The sequence below is a fragment of the Trachemys scripta genome, chromosome 1 (genome assembly GCF_013100865.1).
Source record: "Trachemys scripta elegans isolate TJP31775 chromosome 1, CAS_Tse_1.0, whole genome shotgun sequence".
NCBI classification, from domain to species: domain Eukaryota; kingdom Metazoa; phylum Chordata; order Testudines; family Emydidae; genus Trachemys; species Trachemys scripta.
Genome location: NC_048298.1, coordinates 328,360,241 through 328,374,822, shown reverse-complemented (window position 1 = coordinate 328,374,822; position 14,582 = coordinate 328,360,241).

Sequence of the window (14,582 nt, the reverse complement as noted above, 5' to 3'; positions counted from 1 at the left end):
TTCCTGGTGCTCACAAGCTGTGAGGAAATGAATACGGTGCCCTCCATTCAGTTTCACAGTGCATGCTGATTTCTTTGTGACGGTCTTTCAGAATGCAAACTTCTTAGGAGAGGTAACCTCGTTGTTGGCACTTAAACAGAACAATAATATGTTGACACTTCTAGTCCAGCATCACCGCATGCAAAAACAGGGTTTTGGCCAAGTTTGACTCAGTGCAGGACCCAAAAAGTGGGCTAAGGTAACATAAATCCATCATAGAATATCAGGGTTGGAAGGGACTTCAGGAGGTCATCTAGTCCAACCCCCTGCTCAAAGCAGGACCAACACCAACTAAATCATTCCAGCCAAGGCTTTGTCAAGCTGGGCCTTGAAAACCTCTAAGGATGGAGATTTCACCACCTCCCTAGGTAACCCATTCCAGTGCTTCACCACCCTCCTAGTGAAATAGTGTTGCCAAATATCCAACCTAGACCTCCCCCACTGCAACTTGAGACCATTACTCTTTGTTCTGTCATCTGCTACCACTGAGAAAAGACGGTTACTCACCGTTGTAACTGTTGTTCTTCGAGATGTGTTGCTCATATCCATTCCAATTAGGTGTGCGCGCGCCGCGTGCACGATCGTCGGAGAATTTTCTACCCTAGCAACACCGGCGGGTCGGCTGTGGAGCCCCCTAGAGTGGCGCCTTCATGGCGCTGAATATATACCCCAGCCGACCCGGCGCCCCCTCAGTTCCTTCTTGCCGGCTACTCCGACAGTGGGGACGGGGGACGGGTTTGGAATGGATATGAGCAACACATCTCGAAGAACAACAACAGTTACAACGGTGAGTAACCGTCTTTTCTTCTTCGAGTGCTTGCTCATATCGATTCCAATTAGGTGACTCCCAAGCCCAACTTAGGTGGTGGGGTCGGAGTGAGACATTGCTGTGTGCAAAACCGCTGATCCGAAAGCAGCATCGTCCCTGGACTGCTGCACTAGTGCATAGTGAGCTGTAAATGTGTGGACTGATGACCAAACTGCCGCTCTACAAATGTCCTGGATCAGAACTTGCGCCAGGAAAGCAGTGGAGGAAGCTTGGGCCCTCGTGGAGTGAGCGGTGAGGTGTGGTGTTGAGACACCTGCCAGGTCATAGCAAGTCCGGATGCAAGACGTAATCCAGGAGGATAGGCGTTGTGAGGAGACCGGTAAGCCTTTCATTCGGTCGGCCACTGCAACGAAGAGTTGCGTCGTCTTTCTAAAGTGCCTTGTGTGGTCAATATAGAAAGCCAGGGCCCTGCGTACGTCCAGAGAATGCAAACGTTGATCCTGGCGGGTAGCATGTGGTTTAGGATGAAAGACCGGGAGAAATATATCCTGATTGATGTGAAATGGAGAAACCACCTTAGGGAGAAAGGCAGGATGTGGACGAAGCTTCACTTTATCCTTATGGAAAACTGTGTAAGGGGGCTCGGATGTAAGCGCCCTGAGTTCAGAAACGCGCCTTGCTGAGGTGATGGCTACGAGGAAGGCTGTCTTCCAGGATAGGTACAGAAGTGAACAGGTGGCCAGTGGCTCAAATGGAGGACCTGTGAGCTTGGAGAGAACCAGGTTGAGATCCCACGTCAGAACGGGCTGACGCTGTTGTGGGTACATCCGGTCTAAGCCCTTGAGGAATCTAACGACCATCGGTTTAGAGAATACCGAGGACGCGAGTTCCCCTGGGTGAAAGGCCGATATAGCGGCCAGGTGAACTCTAATTGAAGATATCGCCAACCCCTGCTGTTTTAGGGAGATGAGATATTCCAATATGAGAGGAATAGGTGTCTGTAACGGGGACGTGGCTCGTTGTTCGCACCAACAGGAGAACCGCTTCCACTTGGGCAAGTACGTGGCTCGTGTTGAAGGCTTCCTACTGCTCAACAGAATCTGTTGGACTGAGAGTGAGCATTGTTGCTCTGCCTGGGTGAGCCATGGAGCAGCCACGCTGTGAGGTGAAGAGATTGCAGGTCGGGGTGACGCAGCCGGCCGTGGTCCTGAGAGATGAGATCTGGACATAATGGAAGCGGGATCGGTGTCTGAACCGAGAGTTCCAACAGTGTGGTGTACCAGTGTTGTCTCGGCCACGCTGGAGCGACCAGAATTACCTGTGCCTGGTCTCTGCGCAATTTGAGCAGTACCTTGTGGACCAGAGGAAACGGAGGGAAGGCATAAAACAGGTGGTCTTTCCAGGGAAGGAGAAACGCATCCGAGAGGGAGCCCGGAGCTCGACCTTGCAGGGAGCAGAACATGTGGCACTTTCTGTTGTCTCGAGATGCAAACAGGTCTATCTGGGGAAACCCCCACTTCTGGAAAACGGAATATATGATGTCCGGACGGATAGACCACTCATGCGTCTGAAAAGACCTGCTGAGTCGGTCCGCTAAAGTGTTCTGGACTCCAGGGAGGAACGATGCCGTGAGATGGATTGAGTGGGCGATGCAGAAGTCCCACAGGCGAATGGCCTCTTGGCATAGAATCGACGAACGTGCTCCTCCTTGCTTGTTGATGTAAAACATGGCCGTGGTGTTGTCAATGAGAACTAACACACAACGGCCACGTAGGAGATTGAAAAATGCCTGGCACGCCAGGCGCACCGCCATCAGTTCCCGAACATTGATGCGTAGGGCTAGCTGGGGTGCAGTCCACAGGCCCTCTGTATGGTGTTCGTTGAGATGGGCACCCCAACCCAGAGATGAAGCGTCTGTGACCAGGTGCAGAGAGGGTTGTGGGGCGTGAAACGGCATCCCCTCGCAAACCACACTGTGATCTAGCCACCAGGTGAGGGAGGTCAAGACCGAGTTCGGGACCGTAACCATCATGTTCAGGCTGTCCCGATGTGGGCGGTATACCAATGACACCCAGGTCTGGAGTGGGCGAAGCTGAAGTCTGGCATGTCTGGTTACGTACGTGCAGGAAGCCATGTGACCCAGCAGGGTGAGGCACGACCTCACCGTGGTAGTTGGGAAGGCCCTGAGCCCTTGAATGAGGCTCGTGATGGTACGAAAGCGGTTGTCTGGTAGGATGGCTTGTGCACGTCTGGAGTCTAGGACTGCGCCGATGAATTCTATCCTCTGGGTAGGTTCTAGAGTGGATTTGTCCTTGTTGAGTAGGATGCCCAACTTGTTGAATGTGTGCATTATCATGTGGACGTGAGCTCGAACTTGCTCTTTGGTGTGGCTGCGTACCAGCCAGTCGTCTAGGTACGGAAACACCTGTATTCCTTGTCGACGAAGGTATGCTGCCACGACAGCCATACATTTCGTGAACACTCTTGGGGCCGAGGATAGGCCGAAGGGAAGGACCACAAATTGATAGTGCACCTTGCTTACCACGAATCGCAGGAAGCGTCTGTGAGGCGGGTAAATTGCAATATGAAAGTATGCGTCTTTCATGTCGAGGGCGGCGAACCAGTCTCCAGGATCGAGGGAAGGGATAATGGCTCCTAAAGAGACCATGCGGAACTTCAACTTTACTATAAATTTGTTGAGTCCGCGCAAGTCCAAGATGGGTCTCAGACCCCCTTTGGACTTGGGGATCAGGAAGTAATGGGAATAAAATCCCCTGCCCCTTAACTCTACTGGAACCTCCTCTATGGCCCCCATAGCAAGGAGCGTGGAAACCTCCTGTATAAGAAGTTGCTCGTGAGAAGGGTCCCTGAAGAGGGACGGGGAAGGGGGGTGGGAGGGAGGGATTGAAGAAAACTGGATAGCGTATCCCCTCTCCACCGTGCGAAGGACCCAACGGTCCGAAGTTATAAGGGACCAAGCACGGTGGAAGTGGGAGAGGCGATCCCGAAAGGAGGGGGCTGGATCCTGGGGGATGACTGGGGCGCCGTCCTCGACCGCACCTTCAAAAGTTCTGCCTGGGGCCTGCGGGTGGCCTTGGTGGCCCTTGGTTCTGACCAGGTTGAGGGCCGGTCCACCTTCTTCTACCACCTCGCCCCCGCCTCCGGGCAGAGTCCTGTCTCTGACGAGGTGGGAGGGGGGGGTAGAAGCGCTGAGGCTGAGGCCTAAATGGCCTGCGCTGAGGACCCGCAACGTGCATCCCCAGGGAGCGCATGATTGTTCTGGAGTCCTTGAGGCTCTGCAGGTGAGAGTCCGTCTTATCAGAGAACAACCCATGTCCCTCAAAGGGCAAATCCTGCAGGGTTTGTTGCAACTCAGGGGGCAAACCCGAAACTTGGAGCCAGGAGGTCCTTCGCATAGCGATACCTGACGCCAGGGTTCTCGCAGCCGAGTCCGCTATATCTAATGAGGCCTGTAAGGAAGTCCGAGCCACCTTCTTACCTTCCTCAACTAAGGCCCCAAACTCTTCCCTGGAATCTTGGGGAATCAACTCCTTGAATTTCCCCATAGAGTTCCAGGAGTTAAAACTATAACGGCTCAGGAGCGCCTGTTGGTTAGCTGCTCTGAGTTGTAACCCTCCGGCTGAATAAACTTTACGGCCAAACAAATCGAGGTGCTTAGCCTCCTTCGATTTGGGCGCTGCGGCCTGTTGACCGTGGCGCTCCCTTGCATTCACCGATGACACCACCAGTGAACACGGCTGTGGATGAGTATACAGGTACTCATAGTCCTTTGAGGGGACAAAGTACTTTCTCTCCACCCCTCTGGCTGTGGGTGGAATAGAGGCAGGAGTTTGCCATATCGTGGAGGCGTTAGCCTGGATCGTGCGGATCAGGGGCAACGCCACTCTTGATGGGGCATCCGCCGAGAGGATATTTACAATGGGGTCCTGCACCTCCACTATCTCCTCCGCCTGTAGGTCCATATTACGGGCCACCCTACGTAAGAGGTCCTGATGAGCCCGAAGATCTATCGGGGGTGGACCTGTGCACGACGTGCCCGCCACTGCCTCATCTGGAGAGGAAGAGGAAGATGCCTCAGGTGGTAAGGGATCCAAGGGAGGGTCCTGGTCTCCCTGTTCCTGGGACGGAGCATCACCTGCCCTTGGGTCCAGGACGTCAGGTGGTGCGGGCACGGAAGCCTCCATGCCCCCTGGAGGAGGGCGAGAGATGGTGGACTCTGGGGCTCTTCTATCAGAGTGTCCTGAGCGAGAGGCTGAAGTTAGTGGAGCCCCTTGCGCCTGATGGTACGCCCACGGGGTCCAGAAAGACCAGTGAGAGGGGCCGTGAGCAGGGTCCTCTGCTAACTCCTGCCAGTGGCCCATATCTTGCTCCTCGGCTTGCCCCTGAGGGGGGTATGCCAATCTCGATACGTCCTCAGAGGAGCGAGACACCGATCTCGATGGCCATGGCGGTGCTGACTGCACCGAGATGATCCCCGTGGGATACGGTGCCGCACGGTGCCGGTCTGGAGATGTTCTATCTCTGTGCGGTGCCGGCGATCGGTGCAGAGATCGCGATCGGTGCCGATGACTGCGCCGGTGCCGGGAGTCGGACCTGGACCTGGACGGCGACCTCGAGTAGGCCCGGTGCCGGGAGCGACCCCTCGACGTTGAGCGTCGATCGTAATGGTGCCGAGAACTACGTCTCCATGTTGACCGGTACCGACGATCATAGCGGTGCCGGGACGTAGAACGGTGCCGTGACGATGATCTTAGCCGCGAGTACGACCGGTGCCGAGGTGATATCCGGCGCCGGGACTGCGAGCGGCGTGGGGACCTGCTTCGGGACCTGGAACGGTGCCGTGGTTCCAGTCCCTGCGATGGAGGGCGCATCAAGGCAGGTTTCCCCCTGGACTGGACGAGTCAACGGCGCCGACGGTGCCGGTGGTTGGGGCGGTGCCGGCTCCGTGAGAGCGATCAAGTCTCTCGCCGTCGCGAAGGTCTCTGGGGTCGACGGGAGGCACTGTATCACCGCCGGTCGCGGTGGTGACCCTGTCTGCACCGGACTCAACGGCCTCGGAGCCGGAGTCGACGGTGCCGGAGGCACCTGTTTCTGGTGCTCCACAGGCGGACGCGGCTCTACCCCGGCGCCGGGGGAGCCGGCGTCTTCGGTACGGCAGTCCCCTGCGTCTTATGGGATTTTTTATGTCCCGGCGATGATGATCGGCGCCGAGCCACTTGCTGTGGGTGCGGTGCCGATGGGGTCCGGTGCCGTGGAGGCTTGTCCGACGCCACTCGCGTAGTCGGAATGGTCGGTGCCGCCGGGGCACTGCACACCGAGGCGCTTGGTGCTGGGGCTTGACGCGCCGATGGAGCGTCCGGGCTAAGTGCCGCCTCCATAAGGAGTTGCCGAAGCCGAAAGTCCCGCTCCTTCTTGGTTCTCGGTCTGAAGGCCTTACAGATCTTACACTTATCTGTCTGATGGGACTCCCCCAGGCACTTCAGACACGAGTCATGCGGGTCACTTGTTGGCATAGGCTTAGCGCAGGACGCGCACTGTTTGAAGCCGGGAGCCTTGGGCATGAGCCCGGCCACGCGCCGGGGGAAAAAGGGGGAGACAACCCCCTTAATCCCCTTTAACTATACAACAACTATTAATAAAGTGAATTAAACAACTATCTAACTATATACAACTAGAACTATAACTATAACTATCAATAAACGGAATAAGCTAGGGAGAGTGGAGAACAGCTACGCCGCGCTCCACAGTTCCAACGACCGTCAGGGGCGGTAAGAAGGAACTGAGGGGGCGCCGGGTCGGCTGGGGTATATATTCAGCGCCATGAAGGCGCCACTCTAGGGGGCTCCACAGCCGACCCGCCGGTGTTGCTAGGGTAGAAAATTCTCCGACGATCGTGCACGCGGCGCGCGCACACCTAATTGGAATTGATATGAGCAAGCACTCGAAGAAGAACAGCCTAGCTCCATCCTCTTTGGAAACCCACTTCAGTAGTTGGGGGCTATCATCATTGTGCTTCCCTAATCCCTGGAGCAACTAGGGGGAGGAAGCAGCCCCGGGCATAATTGAGAGCAACTTCAGAGCTGCTGTGAGCTTCACTCACCAGCTGCAATAGCAGAGGGCACCTAGGTGAAAGGGAAACTTGTAAGAGTGCAAAGTAGCTCAGATGCAATCTGCATATACCGGAAATGATCTTGGTTGGAAGCGAGGAAAAAAGGTAGGGACGGTGCAGTTCACGGTAAGCAGAATCTTTTCTTTCCATTTATTTATAGATTCTAAAGTCAGAAGGGACCACTGTGATAATCTAGTCTGACCTCCTGCATAGCACAGTCCATAGGATTTCCCTGAATTAATTCCTGTTTAAACTAGAGCTTCTCTGATTTATTGAGAGGTGACATGTTTCACAATCCCTCCCACAGTGGTGAATTCACAGGCTCTGGGTTGCAACATCACAAGCTTCACAAAGGAAGGGGCCGTTCCTTTAGAGCAAGGCGCTAATCTCCATTGCCTCTGTACATGCATATATATTACTTTTAATTTCCTCCTTTCTGTTTGCCTATAATAAAATTTCAATTAGAGAAAAAAAGAGAAAGCTTCTGTTTGCACGCAAATATCCTAGTAATTAGCAACTATGAGAAAGGAATACATGATAGTTTAATAGGGGTTTAGCAAAATATTATATTTCTCAGTTTGCCTGAGACTGGCATGGGTCCTTTAAGTAAATATGAATAATTATACAGGCCTCTCATTTGTGTGCGGTTTTCCTTGTGAGTCAGGTTTAAGATATTCTATAATGTGCTCTTCCAAAAAGAATCCACTCACACACAGAAACCCTTTTTCATTTGAGGCTGAGATGCCGCAGTATGGCGCAGGGATGGGAAGACAATGCTGCAGTCAAGAGTAAAGAAAGAAATATGGTGCTCTTTTTGGGGGTCCACTAAAGTACCTTGCACTGCTCAGGTGGATTTTGACAGCTGGGCATTTCTCCTGCATATGGCGAATGCCAGCATGGCTCTGTGCTACCTCACTTCACTGCACATGGGATAAGGGAGAAGGGCCTTTGGGCTTGAGCTATTCCTAGCTGTTGGAATGAGCTAAGGCTAAGTTAGGACTGTTCTAAGCCCGCTTTCCACTGACCTCAATGGACACAGGATCAGGTTCTCACTTAGATGAAGCGCTCATTCAGTTCCAGACGGGCCCCAGAACCTGTATGCCACTAGAGTGGCTTGAAGCCCCAGTTGGCCCCTCATTGAAGGAGTGCATCTATTAGGCCTGGTCTACAATGGGGGAGGTATTGACCTAAGATACACAACTTCAGCTAGGATAATAGTGTTAGCTGAAGTCGACGTATCTTAGGTCGAGTTACCTTGCGTCCTCACGGTGCGGGGTGGACTGTCGCCGCTCCCTTGTCGACTCTGCTTCTGCCTCTCGCCGTGGTGGAGTACAGGAGTCGACAGCAGAGTCGACACTAGACGCGATAAATCGATCCCCGATAGATTGATCACTACCGTAGACATACCCTTAGTGTCAACAGTGCATTACTCCCTCTACTCCACAAGCTCCAATGTACACATTGTATGGTTAGCTGCATGTGGGTGGCAGAGTTGGGTGGGAAAACATTTAAACTCCTGGCAGAGCTGAGGAGAAGGAAGGCAGGTTTACTGTGGATTTCTGAAAGCAAACAGCTTGATGTTTTCCCACTGAGCTTTTCAGTGCTGTTGGAATGGATGCAAGGCCCTGTACCAGAAGTGTGTGGTGGACTGTACAGCACACTGCACTATGTCGACACTAAATAAATCCTTCACAGCAATAATAGATTTCCTAGCTAATGCCAATCAGTGCACTCTTGACTTGACAAAGCTTTATTTTCGCTATCCAAAATGTGTGTTAAAAGTGACTTTGCTGGAGATGTTGCTGTCTACAAAGCCTGTCAGTGCTGCTCCTTGCATTGGCCAGAGGGAGGCGCTGTTGTGGGATTCATCCCTCCAATCTCCCAACCATCCTGCTGGGAGCCGAGCAAGTATTGTAGTGAGGGCCATAGTCCACTCCGTGATTACTGAGTCTTGGCCAGCACTTCAGAAGACCCTTTGCAGCATGAGCTGTGGTTCTCAGTCTACAAGCTAGAGTGACTGGTGGCGTTAGTGTCTGTGTTGAGAATCCTCTTTGTTACATCCAAGGCCTGTCTGTTTTGCATTGTGATGGATGGTATTTTCACATGAATTCAACGATGGCCTAACTCTAGTCCTGCTCAACTCCAGGGGTGCTTCCTCTGATTTCTGTGGGGAGCAAACGTAAGCCTGGGCCGAGTGCTTTTGAAAATTCCATTGTACAAGCCCACTGCTTCCTTTCAAAGGGGGGGAAAAAAAACCAGGCACTGTCAGAATGGATCCAATCCTGCAGTGTGCTGACTGGATTCTGCCAGGTGCTAAGCAAGAGGAGTTGAGGGTGTGCTCCTAGCTTGGCCAGGTTCGAGGTTTGCTGGACAGTGGGAATTCAAACAATAGTGCCTAGACACCATGAACTAATAGCTTGACTGTGGGTTGTTGAAAGGAGTGAGCACTGGGAGAAATGATTCCTATCTCAGTATCTTGTTAACAGAAGTGCTGCAGTAGACAGCTTCACCAGCTGATTTACAGGTGACTTAAATCCAAATTTCCCTCCTCAAAGCTAATGCCAAAAGATATGGCATGCCCCTGTAGAAGTCAGTTACCAGGCAGACAACCAAAAGCGGCATTAGCATGACAGAGCTGTGTTAGTCCTTCATAAAACATTAAATGTGGGTGATGCGCTTTCATATACCTAGCTCAAGTGGGAAATAGAAGTGAGCTTCTGTGTAGAAATACTTTGTGTTCCTACAAAACTGAAATGCCTGCGGACAAAATACTTGAAAGATGAGGTGACGTGATTAAAAAATGGAGAAACACCAATATGCAATTTTCTAGTAGATGTATATAATAATTCAATGTGACTGTATGGAAAGTATAAAGAGAACAAAAATAAAATATGACACAAACCTATGGGGACTAAGGCAGAAGGCATACCTACCACAGAATGAAAACCATGAGGTCTTGGGGCCCAATTACCATGAGCAACTAGTGACTTTGGGTGCCCAACTTGAGTCACTTTAAAGGGGCTTGATTTTCAAAGAGTGAGTCCTCAGCACTTTCTGAAAACCAAGCACTTTTTCAGGTGCCAAAAATTAGGCACTCAGTCACTAGTCACTTTGGAAACAACTGCCAGGATTATTGAATGGCATTCGCACTGCAGAGCAAGAAATGCCCTGCAGACATTTGGAATTCTGATGCTTCAGGGTGGCATAACTGCAACCAATGTTAAATAGCTGGATGAGGCAAACAAAGAAGACGTGAGTAACACCGACAGACCCCAGTCGGCGGCGGGCAGAATTGAACCTGGGACCTCTGGTGCTTAGTACATGAGCCTCTACCACAAGAGCTAAAATCCAAACTCCTGTTAACTAAGGCTGTAAAGCAGACTCCTTAATCTGTCTCTTTAAGTGGTCTTGGTGCCACTAGATGGGACAGAACACCACACCCAGAAGGTGTGTGGGTTACATGAGCAGACAAAATGAAACATTCCAGGAGAAGTTATGTAAGAGAACACAACCTCCTGCAGAAGGGTAATCCACAAACCCCTGAGTTGCAGAGACTATAGGCACTGATGAATGCAGTGTACTAGGAAGGAACAGGGGTGAAACAGGCAGGAGAATCCTGCCACCTACTAAGAGAAACTCAGAAATCTAAGCTGATCTAATAAGACAAGCCCTGTGCTCTGTTCATCGTTGTTTTCAGTTCAAACATTATTACGCACCATACTGGCTAGTAGAAACATCTTATTGAAAACATCTGCAGACTGCTGTTCTGTGTTAAAGTAACGAGTGGAACAACATGTTAGAAGAGCAGACAGGTTTTTTATGCAGCAAAATGTTAGTTTCAAGAGCTTGTGTCTGGAGCTGGCCAGAACACTTGAGAATTTTGTTGTTGTTCAAATGTGTTATTTCATTGAAGCAGAAACCTTCTGCAGAAATGTATTGATTTTGATGAAGTTTTCAAGGGTCAGGTCTGACATCAAGGGTGGATTCTCCAGTCACTCAGAGACTTGAATCGAAACATGACCGTTTCCATCTGAAAGCTGAGGTTTTGATACAATCTGGTTTCGTGAAAATGTTTGAAAGGCTTGGTTTTCATTCCAAGGTGAAACACAAATTTAGAAACATCAAAAGTGGTTGTGAAACAGAATTGCCATCTTCCAGGCCACTCTAAAAGCATCATTGCTGACAGTGAGCTCTAATGTATAGGAACTGCTATACTGCCACCTTGTGGTGAGAATGAATGCACAGGAACTGAATAAAGATGGCTGATTTACCATCTCTGGGATTATTATTAATGAGCTTCCAGGATAACTCAAATGACAGTTCTGAAAATAATTTTGATCAAATGTGACGACACTTTCTGGAACCTACTCCTGTTCTTCTAGAAGCCACTTGCAAAACCACCACTGCTTTCAGGAACAGGACCCGGAATAGAAGTTTGGTGTATTGTTATTCATATTGCAGTAGGGCATAAGTGTCCCAATCTGGACTGCAGCTCTATCATTCTTCCCACTCATTCCAGCCATGTGCAACACATCTGAGCTGCACTGACCAAGATAATCATAGAATTGTAGGACTGGAAGGGACATCGAGAGGTCATCTAGTCCAGTCCCCTGCACTCAAAGCAGGAGTAAATAATAATAACTCAACCATTCCTGACAGGTATTTGTCTAACCTGTTCTTAAAAACCTCCAGTGATGATACTGGTATTGTCCATCTGCCAACCAGTAGCAAAATTCTGGGGCTTGGAGGGTAGACTCTCAGTGGAGGAGAAATCAATGACATGGAGTCTGGGTATAAGTATAATTTGCTTTATGAACACACATACATAAGTCATGGAACAGAGGTGCTCACAAACAGCATGCATGGAATCCCTTCCTCCAGAAATCTCACCAAAGCACATTTCCTAGGAATCTACTTTGTCCCAAGAACTGCCTCCACATGTAGACACCAAAGCACATAACAATCTCTCTGCTATATGTTACAGCTTCTCTCCAAGAACTATTCCATAAACAAATCTACCAGTGATACAGCATTTCTTCAGAAACTAAAAACAGTCTGTCTCTGTCCAGCAGCCTCACCAAATAACCTCTGTCTATTGATTAAAACAGAGTGGTGACTCTGATCTATTGCAAGGAACACAAAAGGCACCAGAGTAACATTAAGGATTAGGATTGATCATATTTAGCATATACAAACCTGGATGGTTCAGATAAGTGTTTTCCCCTCCCCCGCAGTACTGTGTAAGCACAAACCCCAGAAGTCAGACACTATGATCCTGGACAAGCCACTTTAACATCTCTGTGCCCATATGAAAAATGACCTCGGTACCTCAGAGGTGTTTATTTTATCCAGTATTTGTAAAGCACTTTGAGACTAATCTTACCAGTGCAATGGTCACTCATTCACCTTTACAGTACCTAAAGGCTCTACCCTTCTTTTCAGCTCTATGTTTTAGCACTTTTAAATTATAAACAAGATGCTTTTTAAAATGAAAGACTATATCATAAGAATACCAATGATACTGTAGTACTATACATATGTTACAGAGTGATAAGATGCCCTTTCAATGATAGTCCCTTGATATGACTGTTTTTATCTATTGAAAATAGTGCAAATTAGGGATCTCCAAGAAGATCATACATGTCAAATTGTTTATATTAGTTTGAATGCCATATGAGAGCCTATTCTCCTCTAAATTCCAGTACATTATTCCCAACATGAATAGGAATTACACACACACCAAGGGTGAGAGCACAGTCAGAAGGATAATTATATCTTACATTAATGGAGTAATTTTCATCCCAAAGGATCCCAAAGAGCTTTTGAAATGCTACATATTATACAGTCTATAGTCACTGTTGATAGACATTGTAGACAGGAGAACTTGGGAAGATAGGATGGGATTACTGGAAATGGGATTTGACCAGGACATCAGGGCTAACAGCATTACAAGTATGATAAGCATTACTTATGCAAGGTATATACACATCCATTGAAATATGTTAGAATTATGGCTTCTCTGCTCCTGGACTCCATTTATAATCTGTGTTCTCTTCTCCCATTGTTTTAACTACCACCTTTATGCTGCTGTCTTCTAAATGTACCCGCAGCCTCACCCCCATCTCAAGTTCTCTCTCTGACAGTTCCCCTTCAATGTTCAGCCGTTTTGCATTCAGACTCACCCAAGCTGAATTTATCTTTTTCCCTAAGCCCTTTCCTCCTGCCTCGCTCTCCAGGGACAACCCCTCATGTCCCAGGCCAGCAAGCTTTGTGTAGGCGCCACACTTCTCTTTCCCCCAGTTCCCATCCAGTCCGTCTCCAAGTCCTGCCACTTATAATTCTCCATCAGCATAACCTGCCTTTCCCTCACTATCTCCATTTCGAAAGGGCTTGTCCACATGCTAGTCATTTCTCACCATGATCAATGTAAATTCCTTCTGGTCTCCTGCATCTCACTAGTCTCCTCCTGCCTATTGAAAATAGCACTGCTAAAAGTCATTTTGTCCCCTTGCTTTGACCATGGCAAACACACCCTTTTTGAGTCCCTCCACTTCATCAATAATCCCCATGCCTTCCTTTTCCTCAGCTGTTATCCACGATCTCAGTGTTGTCAACCACAGGCAATCAAAAATGATCTGTCAGCCTCCCCAAAATCAGAAGATTAGTTTAAGAATCACAAGGGTTTTTAACATACATTTTGTTTTTCTTTGCCTTTTATAATTTTTGAACCTTTAGGGTTCATTCGCTTCATCTTTTCAAGCATATCTTTGCAACCATGAGAGAGAGAGAGAAATGTACTTGTTTTAAAATGAAAGCTGAGATTCTCATGCAATCTCTTGATTCCGATGGTCAGGGCTTTAAGAAAAAGTGCTAGACATTGCAAGACTCATGATAAAATCATGACCGTTGGCCACACAGCAGTCTTTTCTTGGTTTGTCTTTTGTAATTCAGGTCCTGATGCTGCAAACTCATGAGCATCCATGGACCTCAGCACCAATGTGTAATCCCACTGAAGTCAGAGCAGGCATGTAGGTCTGCCTGACTATATGAGGTTGAGGCATTAGGCTTAGACTGTAAATTCATTGGGTGGGGGTTCAAATGCATTGAGTATTGCCCTAATTCTGCTCCCATTAAAATCAATAGTAACACTCATTAACTGCAACAGGAGCAGAATTAAACCAATGCTGAACATTTTTAAAAAATCTGATTGCTTGGCAGGAGTTCTACATAAATGACCGTCCAGAGTAACCACATAGGTTGGCACAAGTTATCTAATTTACCCTGCCAAAATCATTCCAAGAGAAAGTCTCTAGTAAAGACCATTTTGTTTGACTTATCATTGCCACTTCTGGGTTCTAGCTGGGTATGGGACGACCGATAGAAGGTACCGGTTGGCATGAGAGTGTCCGTTCTCACAACATTTTCTGTAATGCCAACAGACCCCAGTTGTCGGTGGGCAGGATTGAACCGGGGACCTCTGGAGCTTAGTACATTAGCCTCTACTGCATATGCTAAAAGCCAACTGGCTCTTAGCTGAAGCTGTACAGCAGACTGATTTCCTCTCTCTTTAAGTGGCCTCAGTGCCACTAAATGGGACAGAACACCACACCCAGGAGGTGTGGGGGTTACATTTGCACTCAGGAC